Source organism: Thamnophis sirtalis, unplaced genomic scaffold, assembly GCF_051295495.1.
Source record: "Thamnophis sirtalis isolate CommonGarterSnake01/CBP01778 unplaced genomic scaffold, rThaSir2_p1.2 scaffold_3, whole genome shotgun sequence".
NCBI lineage: Eukaryota > Metazoa > Chordata > Lepidosauria > Squamata > Natricidae > Thamnophis > Thamnophis sirtalis.
In genome coordinates, this window is record NW_028261383.1 from 108,071,438 (window position 1) to 108,087,153 (window position 15,716).

Below are 15,716 nucleotides of genomic sequence, written 5' to 3' on the forward strand. Positions count from 1 at the left end.
AAATAAGAAGTATCAGCTTTGTTTCAATATTTGTTTATTCTTAACATGCCTTTCAAAGAGTTGAATTGACCTTAAAATCTGATCTCTTTTGTATTTAATTTTCTTCCTAATCTGTTTAGTGTTTTTTTCTCTGCTTTTTGCTTTGATAGTACTTGTTTTTGCTTCTCAGTTCTGTTTCCTTTATCCTATTTCTTCTTGGGATATGCTCAGATCAGTAGGCTCATATATGATGCATTGTTTTCCTACCCAGGTAACATCTCTAGAAGTTATGGAATTAAGTTAAACAAATGCATTTCATTCTCATTTTCTTTTCTTTTGGGAAAAAATAATATAAACATATATTTATAATAAAGCAACTAAATCACTAAATTCATACATTCAATACATTCATAAATACATATACTAAATAAATATACATTGACCATAATCCATAATATACAATATTTCATTTATGCTTGTAGAACCTCTCTATTAAGAAGTATATGTTTTATACTCTCCCTCTCTCTCTTCCTCACCCTTCTCCCTCTCTCTCTCTCATTCCCCCCTCTCCCTCTCACTCCCTCATATATCTTTTGCAAGAGGTAACAATATACTCAGGCGATGATGTATTAGACAATTTCTGAAATTGTAAATTCAGCAGTGTCTGAAGTCTCTACTTTAGTTTGCTAATAAGTATGTTTTTCTTCTTTTGTGTAATTGAAATTATGTGATGTATATGACTTTGACATTGAATTTTTAGTGTAATTGGAAAATTCAAAAAGTCCACATTACAATGGGAAGTCAATTAACAAGCACTAAGGAAATATTTTTCATCGTCTTGACCAAAGGAAAGAGATTGGGAATTTTGAACAAAATATTGTTGTTGGCTTGGTGGTAGAAGGAGAAAGAAAAAGGCAATGGAAATGTGACATGTCTGTCCAATAGATAGCTCTATCCGTGAGATCTCATTGATAGAAAGACTTATTAGGGAAGTTATCCTAGAGTACAAGTAATAAATATTAGAGAAAAATCCAATAAATGTGCCTAGCAAGTGACATGGTGATTAAAGGATTATTCACCACTAAGTAGTAGGTTAGTCCAAAAAGAAATGGATACAAAAAATTGCAACCTGGTACAGTAGCCAAATATGATTAACCATATGCACTGTTATGTTACATGATGTGCTTGTATGTTTTGTTTTAATAGAAGTTCGGTATATAATACTCACTTTAGTTGAATATTAACACTCTATGCACAGTAAAGTATCATTTCTTTATTGCAGGAGTATATTCTATGAATTCAATTTCCTTGAGACATAAAGAAGCATATATTTCAAAAGAAGCAGCTGCAGGGACATTGTGTGTGTGTGTGTGTGTGTGTGTGTGTGTGTGTGTGTGTGTGTGTAAACATAGGAGTTCTCAGGGATCAAAAGTGTTTTCTTTAAACATTTGTAAGGCTCTTTGCTTCCAAAGCCATTCATTTTATTCCAGGATTGAGGGAGAACATTTTGCTTCTATACCTTTAGTGTTATTTCTGGTGACTGTAAGTTAAAACTCTGGTTGGTTGCACTTTTTCTACCCCTCTCTTCCTGGACTGACTTACTTAGTGATAGTTACCTAATCCGTTCATCATCATTTTACTTGGCATATCTATTGAGTTTATATGTATTCATAATAGTAATGAGAAAGAGTAATTTCCTTTTGTCTGAGTCCAAATAAGCAGGATAAAGAAAACTCCAAAATAAAAGTGGAAAATGAGGTAAAAGAATTCATTAAAAGACATAAAATCCAAAATGAAGATCTTGTGTAGCATATTGCTAGAAAATGGATAGATGTGTTATAAGTCCAGAAGCAAAGTGGGTCTCCATTATATAGCCATGGCTATCTCAGTATGAGACTGCCAGTTTATGTATTGGTTAAGGCACCAATCTAGAAGGCAGGAGAATGTGATTTCTAGTCCCAATTTAGTTACAAGGCCAACTGGGTGAGTTGGACCTATCACTCTAAGCCCTAGGAAGGAGTCAATGTAAACCACATCTGAAATCTTGCCAGGAAATCTGCAAGGACTTGTCCAGGCAGTCTCCAGGAGTCAAAACTGATCTAAAGGCACCCTCTGTCCCAAATAACTACCAAGTTTCCATATACCATGTGCTGGGGTGTAACCAACTCCATACTAATGTGACTGAATGGAGTTTACTGGATTAAGAAAAGCTATTTAGTAGTTCCATTGTGGTTTATCTCAAACTGAAGCAAAGTTGTCATTTTATTTCTCTTATTGCTGAGTGCCTATTTTCCCATTAAAGGAATTCTTTCCTTCTTAGTCCTGGAAACCATAACTTCCTTCCTTTCCTCCTATAAACTTCCAGATCTTATTGAGTCCTATGGTTCATTCCTGATACTTTAATCCTAGGCATTGATTAAACTACATTTTCTTTCTTCCCAACTTTGACCACTCTAGCCATGGTTTCAGATCTTGATTGGATAGCAGAAGATATTTTATTAGTAAGGGCAAAACAATTGCTTGCTTCCTCAAATCCATTTTTCTATTATTTTTAGACATAAAAGAAAGTTAGGAGAAACAGTGTTGGGAAGCAAAGCTACTTAGAGAAAAGAAAATGCTTACAAAATAGCATGTATTTAGCTTTGTCTAACTCAATAAAGAAGTGCCACCTGATTATCCCATACTACAACCCTCCAAGTTTACTAAACACTTGCATTCAATCAATTATTCAGCTGTATTGTTCACATATGTACTGTAAATTAAATATAGAGAACTACTCCTCTATCCCTTTTCAGGCTTTTGTTTCAGCTGCCTTCTGTACCATAAATAAACAATTTGTACTTCAATAAAGGACTGTGACAGATCCCTGTTACTAAATAACACTAGGGAAAAAAATTCCCACAATTACAGAAATCTAACATGCTATTATTTCATTACCATGGGTACAATAAGGCTTTAAAACACAAGCAAAAAATATGGGTTTGTACCTGGAAAGCTTTATTTGCAGCAATCACCCACAATTTAATTTGATTTTTTTCTAATGATCAAAAGATGCAAATAATCTGAAATTTTTAACAAATGACAGGGTGCTTTATTTTTGAGTGGAATGTGAATGAAGAGTTTTTTAGCTGGATGGGGCAGTTTAGAGATGTGCAGACTGAATGATGGTCTTTACCTTGTTCTCAGTGGAGATAGCAATAGCAATAGCAGTAGACTTATATACCGCTTCATAGGGCTTTCAGCCCTCTCTAAGCGGTTTACAGAGAGTCAGCATATTGCCCCCAACAATCTGGGTCCATTTTACCCACCTTGGAAGGATGGAAGGCTGAGTCAACCCTGAGCCGGTGAGATTTGAACCGCTGAACTGCTGATCTAGCAGTAGCCTGCAGTGCTGCATTTAACCACTGCGCCACCTTGGCTCTTATGATATATGTAGTGATTGAATTATGATGGTCTCTGCCCATTCTCAGTGTTTTGAACTTTTGAGGGGAAGTGAAGATAACCTCAGGTCATCATCTGATTATGTTGATAAAATGGAGGGATGAAAATTGTGGGTGGTGTGGAAATATCCTAATGCAAAACCACCAAAAAAATTCAGTAACTACTTCTATTTTTGCCCAATAATATGAATCTAAGCTTGCCTTACACTAAAAAAAATCTAAAAATTTTGTTCTAATTCCTGGGCATTATGAGTGAAATAGTTCAAAATTGCTGACATTTAAAACAACAACAACAACTTTTTGTAGTCTTTTTAAAAAGCACTTACTTTCTACAGCTGAGAAAACGACAATTTCTTTGATTTGTAGCCATAAAATGTACACCCGCTGTTAATGTCACTTCCCACAGACACACTTTGTCAAATTTACTTTTATCTAAGGGAATTACCCTAAAGAATGTTTCTTAATAAGCCTTTATAGAACACTTTCTGCTTCTTTTTTCAGATATGCCTTATTACTGATACTGAATTTTATACACAGTAATTCAGTATTTCCCACTGAGAACATTTAAGCTATTCATTATTCCTGAAGATATAGAGGAGAATTTGATTAATTGATTCTGTTTTTTCATACATTTAAATGTATGAGAAAGTATATATTATTAAGGCCAGTTGGTTGGCAATAGTTTATTTTTTAATTTAAAAAGACAGTAAAAGTTTTGTAATTGATTCCTAGAGTTATACGGTATATATTTCCCATGTGGAATATTTGTTTGATATCTTAATAAAATTTAAATATAGTAGTTTTAAATGTAATCAAGGATGTGGCTCAAATGCTTACACTAAACATTATATGAACTGGGTTTATCACAGCAATAAGGGATTCCATGTCACGTATAATTGTTTCAATCATTGGTACAAAGAAGTCATCATGGTTATAGTGTGCAAATGTATGAATTTAACAGAGCCAAATGATTTTTTTAAAATCCTAAAGATAAATCCCTGATAGAATTATTCTATCAAGGCCTCGAACACAACTGCAAATGTATCTTTATTTCATCATGGTACTAGAATAGTCCTGTCTTCAATGATTTAATTCTATTTATGCATGATATTAATAAGTTTGATTGGCTATCTAGGGATTCTAGATAGAGAAGAGCAATACATCTGAAAGAATCCAGTTGGGGATCAGGAAATCTTCATGTGCTTGGCTTACAAAAAACATGTAAGCTTACCCAATTTAAATTTGCGTAACACACATTTAACACACAGACATACAGGCACACACATTTTGATAAATATCTGCAGCAGAACATATATTATGAAATAGCTTGATATTTGTGGTCAAGACTGGCACCTCTAATTTATTGTGGTCAGTAGGAAACTTATGGAGGTTTTATGTTTCTAAATGTTATGATTTAAAACAAATACTTGATTTTATTGTTATTTTATTTTTGTGTGCCATGAAAAATCATTGGGATTGGGTAGCAAAAGACTCTAAATAAAACAAATACTATTGAATCTATTATGGTACAATTTCTCTCTAAATGTGTATTAACTAACATGGGTGTAAAAATATTCACATTTTCATGGTTTTCTGAAAGATTATTCATATGCTTGGACTACAGAACTTTGTGTGCATGCTAACTGTTACTGATACCATTATAGAACTGCCATATGTTACACTCAATAACCAGTTTGGAATATGATTTTAAAAACTGGCAATCTTACAGAATTAAAGTTATTGCATTCTCCTGACATTGAATGATCAGTCTTTGGTGGAGGAAAAAGGATTTACAGTTCACCTTATTCCAAGACTTCAAGACGATTGCACTATTAAGCAAGACTCCCACATATCTACAAGTTGTCTTTCTTGGTAGTAACAAATAACCTTACCTAAACTAAATAATTACATATATAACATCTTGCCTCCTTAACCTTATGCTGCTGGTAACTACTGAGTTTTATAAATTACATTCACAGATAGGTACCCATAAGTCTCCTTCTGCACTGATCAGTAAAGAAGGACTAATTAAGCTGGAATGTAAAATTCAGCAGAAGAAAGAAAAAATGGCGTTAAGAGCAATCCAAGAGAGTCTTTTAATGCTCCCTGTCTGTGAATAATCCATTCTATTAAAATCTGTGTCGATCCACATTCCAATCCCAACCACGATTAGCTTTGGAGAGGTCTCATTTAAACACAACTGTTTCCCTTTATGGTACCTGTTATGAAAGCAAAAATGTTCCCTACAGTGACTGTAAAAATACCTTACAATAAAATGGGGCATACATAAGGAACTCAAGTATTCTTCCCTTTCAACAACTTTGATTTTTGTCTCTGTTATCTGAGGAGAGAATTGCATTCATATTAGGGAAAGTGAGCTTGGGACCTTGAGAATAGTGAGCCAAAAGAATGGAAAATGTCAATATTTATTCCAACTAAAAAAAAGGTGTTACAAAAGACTGTTCTAACCATCAAATTATAGCCTTCATATCACATGCAAGTAAATTCTTTTGAAGGTAATCCAGCAACATTTGCATCCAACTACAAACAGACAACTGCCTGATGTACAAGTAGGATTTTGGAAATGCGTGATCACATTGTCAATCTATATTGGATGATGGAAAAAGCAAAGGAATACCCAAAAGACTTCTACATGTGCTTCATTAATTATACAAAAGCCTTCAATTGTGTTGACCATGACAAGCTCTGGAATGGCCTCAAATAACTAGTAATATCGTCCTGTGACATCCAGCTCATTCAATAATTGTACTCTGGTCAGGCAACCATTGTAAGACCAGAATATAGAGACAAAAATGATTCAGAATTGAAAAAGACACTCAGCAAGGTTGCATCCTGTCATCTACACTATTCAACATGTACAGAGAAATAGTTATGATAGATGCACATTTGGGGGAATCTACAATTGGGATTAAAATAGGTGGTAGGAATATAACACCCTCTGATGAGCAGATGATACTACATTGCTCTCAGAAAGCACGGAGGATCTGGAATGACTAATCCTGAGAGTCAAAGATGAAAGAAAAAAATGGATAGTACGTTAACATCAAGAAAACAAAGAAACTGACAACTGCAGAGAACACACAGGTCAGAATGTAGATTGAGAATGAGACCAGAAAAGTAATTTATCTTCCTGGGCTCTAAAATTGACCAAAGTGGTGATAGAAACCCTGAGATCAGAAGGCGTATAGCGCTTGGAAGAACTGCAATGTCTGATATGAATAATATCTGGAAGAGCAATATCATCAGCCTCATAACCAAATGCAGAATTAGATCACACAATAATTTTCCAATTGTTACTTATGGCTATGAAACTTCAACTCTGAAAAAGGCAAATACAAGAAGGGTAGATGCTTTTGAACTATAGTGCTGGAGGCAATTATTATGCAACCCATGGACTGCAAAAACAGCAAACAAAGAAGTCCTAGACTGAACTTCACAAAAATATCATTTGAAGCTAAGTTTGTGAAACAGAAACTGATATACTTTGATCATGTCAGAAGAGCTGACTCACTTGAAAAGTTAATTTTGTTGGGACTGATCAGTGGAAAAATGGAGAAGGAACTGCTCTAGTTTACACTTCCTGTACATTATAAAGGTTGAGACTGGGATGACTATGGTGGATCTGAAGGAGCAAGTGCGAGATAGAGGGGGATGGACTGGGCTGATCCATAGAGTGGCCGAGGGTTGGACGCAGCTGAATGGCTCACAATGAAAATGATAATGATTTGTATCCCAAGATCAGATTCGATGGAAGGAAGATCTTGCTGGGACATGAATCTGCTTAAGGCTTACACATCTGTGTTGCTAAAGAAATCCTAGTTGGTTTCATTATCAGTAATTGATAATGAAATTCCTGTCTCTTTGATGCCATCTAGTAGACATATGGATTCCTGTTGCTTAGATAGGATAGTCCAGGCCTTGTTGGGAACATAAAAGACTTTTAGAAGATTTAATGTGTCTACTCTAAAGCAACTGTTTTGTTTATTTTCTAAATAACTCTGAATGGATTTCGGATTTAGCCTAAATTAGGCAGGATAATATGTTAGAGTGTTGGTGTTCACTATATTCAAGTTTGTATCTGACACAATGACTTTATCTTCACTCCAGTTTGATAACAAGAACTTAAATTTGATGTAAGGATTTCCGAGATCCGTTGGCTACCTCATTATCCAATTCCATGTTCTGTTTTGTATTTAATTCTGTTGATTTCCATTTAATAAATTATTCTATCGGTTTTGGCTTAGAATGCTTTATCATTTATGTGTTTATATATAATACTGTTAATTGTAAGTTCTGAAGTCAAGCAACATGGTCAGTTAGACTAGGAAAGTTATGGCCATGTAAACATCCAGAACAGCACCCAGATGTTTTCTTCCTTTTAGTCCTTCCTTCAACTGTAGGTATGTTAGTGGCCACATTATCATCCCTTTGCATGACTTTATGAGGTTTTTTACTGAGGTTTTATTCAACTTGTATGCCGCCCTATTCCCAAGGGACTCAGGGCGGCTAACAAAACCAAAGGGAAGGGCGGGGGCAATATAAAAGGGAAGGCAACAAAAACCAACAACAATACAAAACCAATTTAAAAGGTCTCAACAAGCACACAAGTTCGAGTGGGGATGGAACTCAACAGCCCCAGGCCTGCTGGAACAGCCAGGTCTTAACAGCTTTACGGAAAGCCTGAAGGGTGGTGAGGGTCCGAATCTCCATGGGGAGATCGTTCCAGAGGGCCGGAGCAGCCACAGAGAAGGCCCTCCTCCGGGTAGTTGACAGCCGGCATTGGCCGGCAGATGGAATTCGGAGGAGGCCTAGTCTGTGGGATCTAATGGGTCTTTGGGAGGTAATCTTTGAACTCAGTAATATGGAATTTTAATGGACTACAACAGATATTGGAGACACAATGGATGACAACCAATAGCTAGGCAGAAATCAGTATATGAATTGTTCTGATGAGACTTTATTTTTGTTTCTTTCAACTTAGTTTTTATAGTGTACATTTTGGGCCTTTTTTGTTTGCTTTTCAGAATCTTATTTTGCCACACTGCAACTGAATAAGGGTATAAAAGGTCACAACACTTAAACATCATTCTTTTAATTCATATTCTTCTTCGTCTAGCCATTTTTGTCAGATATCAGACAAAAATTATCAAAATACTTTTATGTTTTATTTTTTTTAAGCTACCATTTCTTGCAAAGTGGAGAAAATATCTACAAGCTTTGTGTCATCATCTGAATCATTTTTAAATATGCCTGTTTCAATTTTATGTTATCTCATAATAACTTGCAATCAGCAGTATTTTAATCAAAACAAAATAAGAGCAGAAATTTCAAAGGGTAGATAGGGTTATTTTCCCTTTTATTTTAATTTATTTTCGCAGCCCCAAAAGAATTGCTTGCAATAAGCTGAGAGTTGGGTCATGCATCAACACTCAGTAATTTTACATAAAGATAATATTCTACATCACACAATAGTCAATTAGTTGTTCTTTCTTCCTGGTTGCTGTTGTTTGGAATGTGTGCACACAATTTCAAACACCAACCTACACTTAATTAAGAACAACAAATTTAGGAGACTTCAGACTTACAGGCAAATGGTAGATGGCTTCTTTAAAAGCAGAGCCAATGACTGTGATGGAATAAGGAACCAGCAAATAGACCAGTTGTTCATAATTCCTCTTTGGACAAGAAGAAGACTTCAAATTGCCCACAATTGCTTCAGACAATTGCTCCTCATTATGAAATCATAAGACAGTGGTCTCAAGTGTTCTTTAGACTGTTAAGAGATAAGGGACTAGCCTTCTTCATAGTTAAGTCTTTGAAGAAGACTTAACTTTGGTTTGCATACTATAATAGTATGTTGGAATGACCCTGGATACTGGATGAAAAGATTCTGCCTAGGGAACAGTTGAGTAAGAAGGAGCACATCCCACAGTTGCATAGTAGAGAGCAAGAAGCTCAGGGGGAACTGATCCTAAGTTATTGGGCTGCAAAAGCAATGGCAGAATTGTACTTTCAGACTTGGATGATTGATGTCAACCTTACTATTTCCATCATAGGTCATTGTTCTCATAATTTGAGTCATATCTAATTTTACAACAATTTATATATTGATGTTCAACAAATCATGCAGTCATTCAACAAATCCACCTTCTTCAATAGGTGCTTTTTGTCATTTGCAAGAAATTAGTCCCAAAATTTCCAAATTGCCATCCTGTGATTGTAGGATGCTGCATATGGTCATGAATGTACTTCCAACACTTTCCAAAATATTTTTTGGGGGTGGGATGTTACTTTGATGTTATATACTTTGGTGGTGGCAACATTACTTTATGCACAAAAATGGAAGGACACTTTGATTCCCACAATGGAGAAATGGTTGCAAACATTGATGGAATTAGCAGAGATGGCTAAACTGACTGCTTTGATTAAAGAAAAAATACAATTACTTTTGTTTCTATTTGGAAACAGCTTCTGGACTTTGTGCTTGAGGTGGAAAAATGAAACTTTGATTTTGGATTTTACCAATTACATACTTTTGTTGTTATATAAATGGGTAGTTATACTACTATGTAAAAGTAAAAAGCTGAGGTTTGATCTTATTATCTTAATCTGCTGCACCAAAGGAAATTGGAAGTCAATGCCTTTTCTTTCCTTTTCCTCTTTTCTACACTTTTCTCTTTCTTTTTCCTTTTTATTCTTCTTACTATTTTCTTTTGTATTTTTGTATTTTATATTATAAACAAATTTTAAAAAAGGATGCGGGCTGGTTTCCAAGTGCCTGGTTTGTGATCATGTGACCATGGGGTTAATGCAACAGTTGTAAGTGCAAGTACAGTCACAAGTAACTTTTTCCAAGGCTGCCATAACTTTGAACCATCATTAAACAAATAGTTGTAAGTTCAGAACTACCTGTAAAGAAAGGAAAGAAAGTGCTATCTGTGCTTAGGACATTACTGGAAAATTTCTCTTAAGCTATATTGTAGAGATTTCCTCCCCCCGCCCCAAAGCTCTATCCTGAAGGACATGGCATGCTGTGATTGAAGCAATAATAGATAAACTGGCTTTTGTAACAGTTAGCATTTGACAACTGAAGATGACAAATCTGGAAATGGTGGATCGGAAGCAGGAATGATTACCCCAGAGAAAACAAGTAGAAGAAATGAATGGGGGTGGAGGTGGCGAATTGGTTGAAATAATCAATTAATTTACATTACGCTATAACTCAGGATTACATTAACATTTTGTCTGTTTCTATTAAGTCCCAGCTTTTCCAGAACAAAGTCTCACAAAGCACAGAACCTGCTGTCCATAAAAATCAAAACAGAGCTATATCTTGAGAAAATGGTAACTTTCTGACAGCGCTGCTTCCTTCTGCTGCTTAGTAATGAGTGAGTTGGACACCTCCTGACAGCTCAACCTCAGATAAATATTTCAAACATATCATGCAAGAGATTCACAGATCAATCCCCACCTCCATGAAATCAGTGGAGCAAGACAGAAAGCCATTTTGAACCAGTGCGGCAGAGCAGAACACAATGAGAAGTACTTAAAAAAACACCCTGTGCCTGTTGATGTTTCAGGAAGCTGGTTCAGATAACAGAGGTAATACTTTGGATTCTAGTTCTTGTGCCTCAATAGTGCAGTGCAAGTAGGCATGGGGAAAATGTGTCTCTCGATATACAAATAACAGTCAATGATTTGGCCATAGAAATATTTTAAGCTGCATTGCAGTCTATTGTGTAGAATTTTTTTTTACAGCAATGTAAGATTTAAAAAAAAAAAGAAAAGTGAGGATTTTTGGTTTGTGAAAAATTGAACACATAAATCACATTACAATAAAGAATTACATTAAAATGTAATTAATTGTTAAAAGGAAAAGGAAAAGAAAGAAAGAGATAAAAATGGTATAGAAAAAAGAAAATAAAACATGAATATTAAATTTAATATTAATATTAAACAATGAAAACATATGAAGTATGAAATTGTCTTTCTTTATATGTGTGTGTCTGTGTAATGTATGTCTGTGTGTATGTGTGTGTAAAGGAGAACATGGACATATGAACATACACTTATTATTTTATTTTGTCCCCAAACATTTAGAGAATGAAGAAAATTTAACTTGGATGATCTGTCTGATGGTAAATAATCTCCTGCTTTTGAAAAAAAAAATGATTTCAACTGTTTGTTTGTATTCTCAGTTATAAATGTCAGTATGGAATTGGAGTAGAATACATGTTTCTATAGTGATAAAACAGATCTATAGCATTTTCAGCAACTTTAGAAATGCCAGGATGATTACAATTTGCCCCCATAAGAAAGTGAAATTATACTGTTTGCACATCCCAGCAGAAACAGCTGTCAGTTTGTGGTATACAGCATCAAAAAGAAAAAAAGGGGAAAAAAGAAAATAAAAAATAAAAAAGGGAAAAGAAAAGAACACAGCAAATTTGAAAATTTTGAAATAACAATTAGTAATTTAACTGTGAGATTTGTTGTTTTAATATGTTTGACTTTTGTACATTACTACCACAGATTTTGGCAATGAGTGGTTGATAAATAAAGTAAATTCAACTCCTTGTTTTCTCTGCTCCCTGTTATTTAGCTTTATTATTCCTAGCTTACACATTAAGATATTTTAAAATCCCTTGACTATAAAGGACAGATTTATTCTTTGTAAAGTAATGCTGAAGAAGTAAGTCATCTCAAATATGATGTTTCTGGATTGCCTTTGACAATCCATTAATTATAGTTTCAGATAACATGGTCAATGAAGAAAAAATTGTGAGTAGTCTAGCTCAGGAACATCAAGAAACCCACCAGTTTCTCACTCCTGCTATCATTTGAAAGAACTGGTTTTTTAAAATAATAAACAAAAGAGACATTCCCAAATAAATCCATTCTTATTCAATTTTATGCATAGTGGCTTAGGATATTAGTTACTGTCCTACTTAAATTTGGATACAAACTGTTTTGCTGAACACACACAGACAGGTAACTCCTACAGAGCTTTGAAATATAAATGATAGCTCTTTTAGATTTGGCCAGAATTGTTTCATAGTAAACTATATAAATTCCAGACCTTTATATCTATGCATAACATTTGTACCAGGGGTGGGTTGCTGTTAGTGTTACTGCCAGTTTGCTGTGTGTGCGTGCTTTGCGTGTGTGCATGTGCAGTTGATTGTAAAATGTTCTGCGCATACACAGAACATTAAAAAGGACAAAAAAAACATGCCGCCTACACCAGAAGTGACCAGGGAACCAGTTCAGAGGGGTGGCCAGCCGGGGTTGCTGACGATTCTGCGACCCAGACCAACAAACCACTACCAGTTCACCCGAACAGTGTAAACCAACAGCAACCCACCTCTGATTTGCACATACATTCATGAAGATCCTTAAGGTAATATTTTTATTTAAGATAGTCTTTAGTCTAAAGAAGTGTTCCTATCATTCTAGAAGTCTAGGTTTCATTTATAATGTCCACTGAAATCTTGACTGTATTCTTAAATGCAATAGGTTGCTGATTTGCACTATAACTATAATGCTGAAATAATGCCAGGCTTCTCTATGTTAATAAATATAAAAGAGTGAATTATAAATGGATTGGCATTTATGAACTCTTTAATATCAGAATAGTAACTATGAAGAAATGTTGACCCTCAGTGATTATGTTCTATTCAAATTACTTGTCTTTTTGACATAACTGAAGGCCCTAATTTGCAAATGTCCTTTGTCATGTAAAAGGTTTTATCCAGCTGATATGCAGCTTAGCTAAAAATATGAAACAAAGAGAATAGGGAGATAAGTCTTAAACTTTCAACCCTTTGTTCCAGTTGTAAAATCACAGACAGATCCAATTTCTTTCTGTTTTTATTACTGCATCAAAACCATACTGTGAATTTGTAGCTGCTGTAAATGCTTAATATAAGTCCTCTTTGTACAAACATGTGTTAGAACACTATTGAATGTGTTTTCAAAGCAACATTTTAGAACATACTGTATGTTCCATATTACCCATAATGAAAGCAAAGAACTTCAATGGAAATTTCATGGTAAGTAGATAATGATTCATAGAAGATCACCAAAAACACTATTTGTCCTTCTGCATTGTTAAAAAAAACATATAAAAGGAAAAGATGCATGCAGCTTCAGCCAACAGGCATAAAAATAATAAAAACTCTCAGTTGTGATTTTTCAGCAAACTTACTGGGAATTTTTATAGGTTTATATAGATTCAATTAAAAGCAAACAATGCTTTTAGTCAATTTTGAATTTCTTCCGGTTTCATACAGAATTGATTGTGGAATTGCAAATGTCACAATTTGGCTCAGATTTAGGCGAAGGAACATGTATCTATCTATTTATATTACGGAGGGAAAGTAGTAGTGGAAAGTTATACTACCAGAACCAGTAAATGCAAATTAAGGATATGTAGGTTGATATTAATGTAATCTATTTTATGTTCTACTCTGCAAGAGGACTTATTTTTTATATATCCAAAATTTTAACAAACATATAAAATGTAATTATGTTTATGTCCAAGATGTTAGAAATATAAAGATATATAAATGTACTGACAATATGGAATGGTCCTTTTTTTAAAAAAAATATTAACAACTGATCAGGTCCCTTCACTTTTTTTATTGTAAAAATGTTCTTTGTATGCAGAACTACAGTTGGTTCAGGAAACACTATTTATTTTCATTAGTTCCTCAAGTGAGTATATGATTAATAAAGTTGCACAGATGTATGGTCCCTTCAGGATGTACTCAACACATGTTCTTTTAATACGTAAAAGAAAGAAAAGGTCAAAAGTTTGGCTTATCATACATTTTGAAGAGGCACATTCTTCATTATTACTAAAGAACATCAAAATATGTCTATATTCATTGTACATATTATGTTGTATTTAAAATATATTATAAACATAAGTTAAACCAGTTCCTTGATTGTGGAGTTCGATTAAGAGAAACAAATTGTGTCTGAAAGTACTGGGCTCCTTGACAAGTTAGTTTAAAGCCATACTTTTGTGTTATAGGAAGGTTGTCCTTTCAATTCAGAATTTCAGTCTGAAGATCACCAATGAAGAGCCTAGCATATAGCCATGGAAATGGTAACTTTTTGTATGAATGTGATCTAACTTTATGTATAGTTGAGTAGTTAATCTGTTTTATGTGAATTAGGAAGATCTGGGTTCAGGTTTTTCCTTGAACTTTGAGATTACTGCATGACTTTCAGCTATTCATTTCATCTAATTTTCCTCCAACAGTTGTTGGGAGAATTTGAATATACAGATTAGAAGAAAGGCATTATTTAAGCAATAAACACAGTTTTTGATTTAAGGTTTTATTTATTGACTCCATTAGCCAAGACTGGTATTCTTCCATTTTAAACTGAATACAAGTTCAGACAGCTGATGAACAATTGGCAACAAGCTCTGCCTCAGATAGAGATGTAAAAGTAATTTGTCATTTTCAAGTCAAATGCCATCATCCTTCAAAACAGAATCTGTTAGTGTCAGACTTCAAATGTTTCACAGTTTAAAAATTATCATACATTTGAGAAATTGTTTGGAAAAGCTGTGTGCAAAACTGATCATGTTTGGAAAATATTTGCCTAGAGATGAATATATATTAAAGCTAGTGAGGTTTATTCATGTACATATTAGAAAACAGCAATAAAAACATTGTAAAATATTGAACACATGTCATGATAGAATGAATCAGAGTTACCATTTTTAAATATCGGCGGAGGGACGACGCGGCAGCCAGGGTTCAAACAACAACTCGGTTTATTCTAGGATGACAGCGATTCGAACAACAGAACTCGCGCCAAGGTATTTATACTAACTTTTAACCAATCACCGGCCGGGGACTGGACAGCAACCGCTGACGTCAGTCCCTCGGCCAATCAACAGTAACTTTCGGCCGGCAACACCCTCTGGGGCTTTCAGCCAATCAGAAAGCCAGAGGGAGTTGCTGACATCATGAATATTTAATGAGTATTTAACACCCCTTCCCCCCAGTTCTGCGCATGCCTGAAACGGAGCATGCGTAGTCCTTAAGGTATGCTGGGCGGCGCCGGACCCGCCCAGATCTTCTCATTGCAGGGGCAGTCGTAGGCGGAGGAGGACCTCCTCGTGGTAGCTCCTCCCCAAAGGGAGTGGAGCTCCGAGGCACGCCATTTTGGAAAGGCCCAGAAGGCGGGCTCAACTGCACAGGTAGGCTTGGCCGTGGGGGCGCGTCACCAGGAGTAGGAGGGACTCTCTGGGAAATG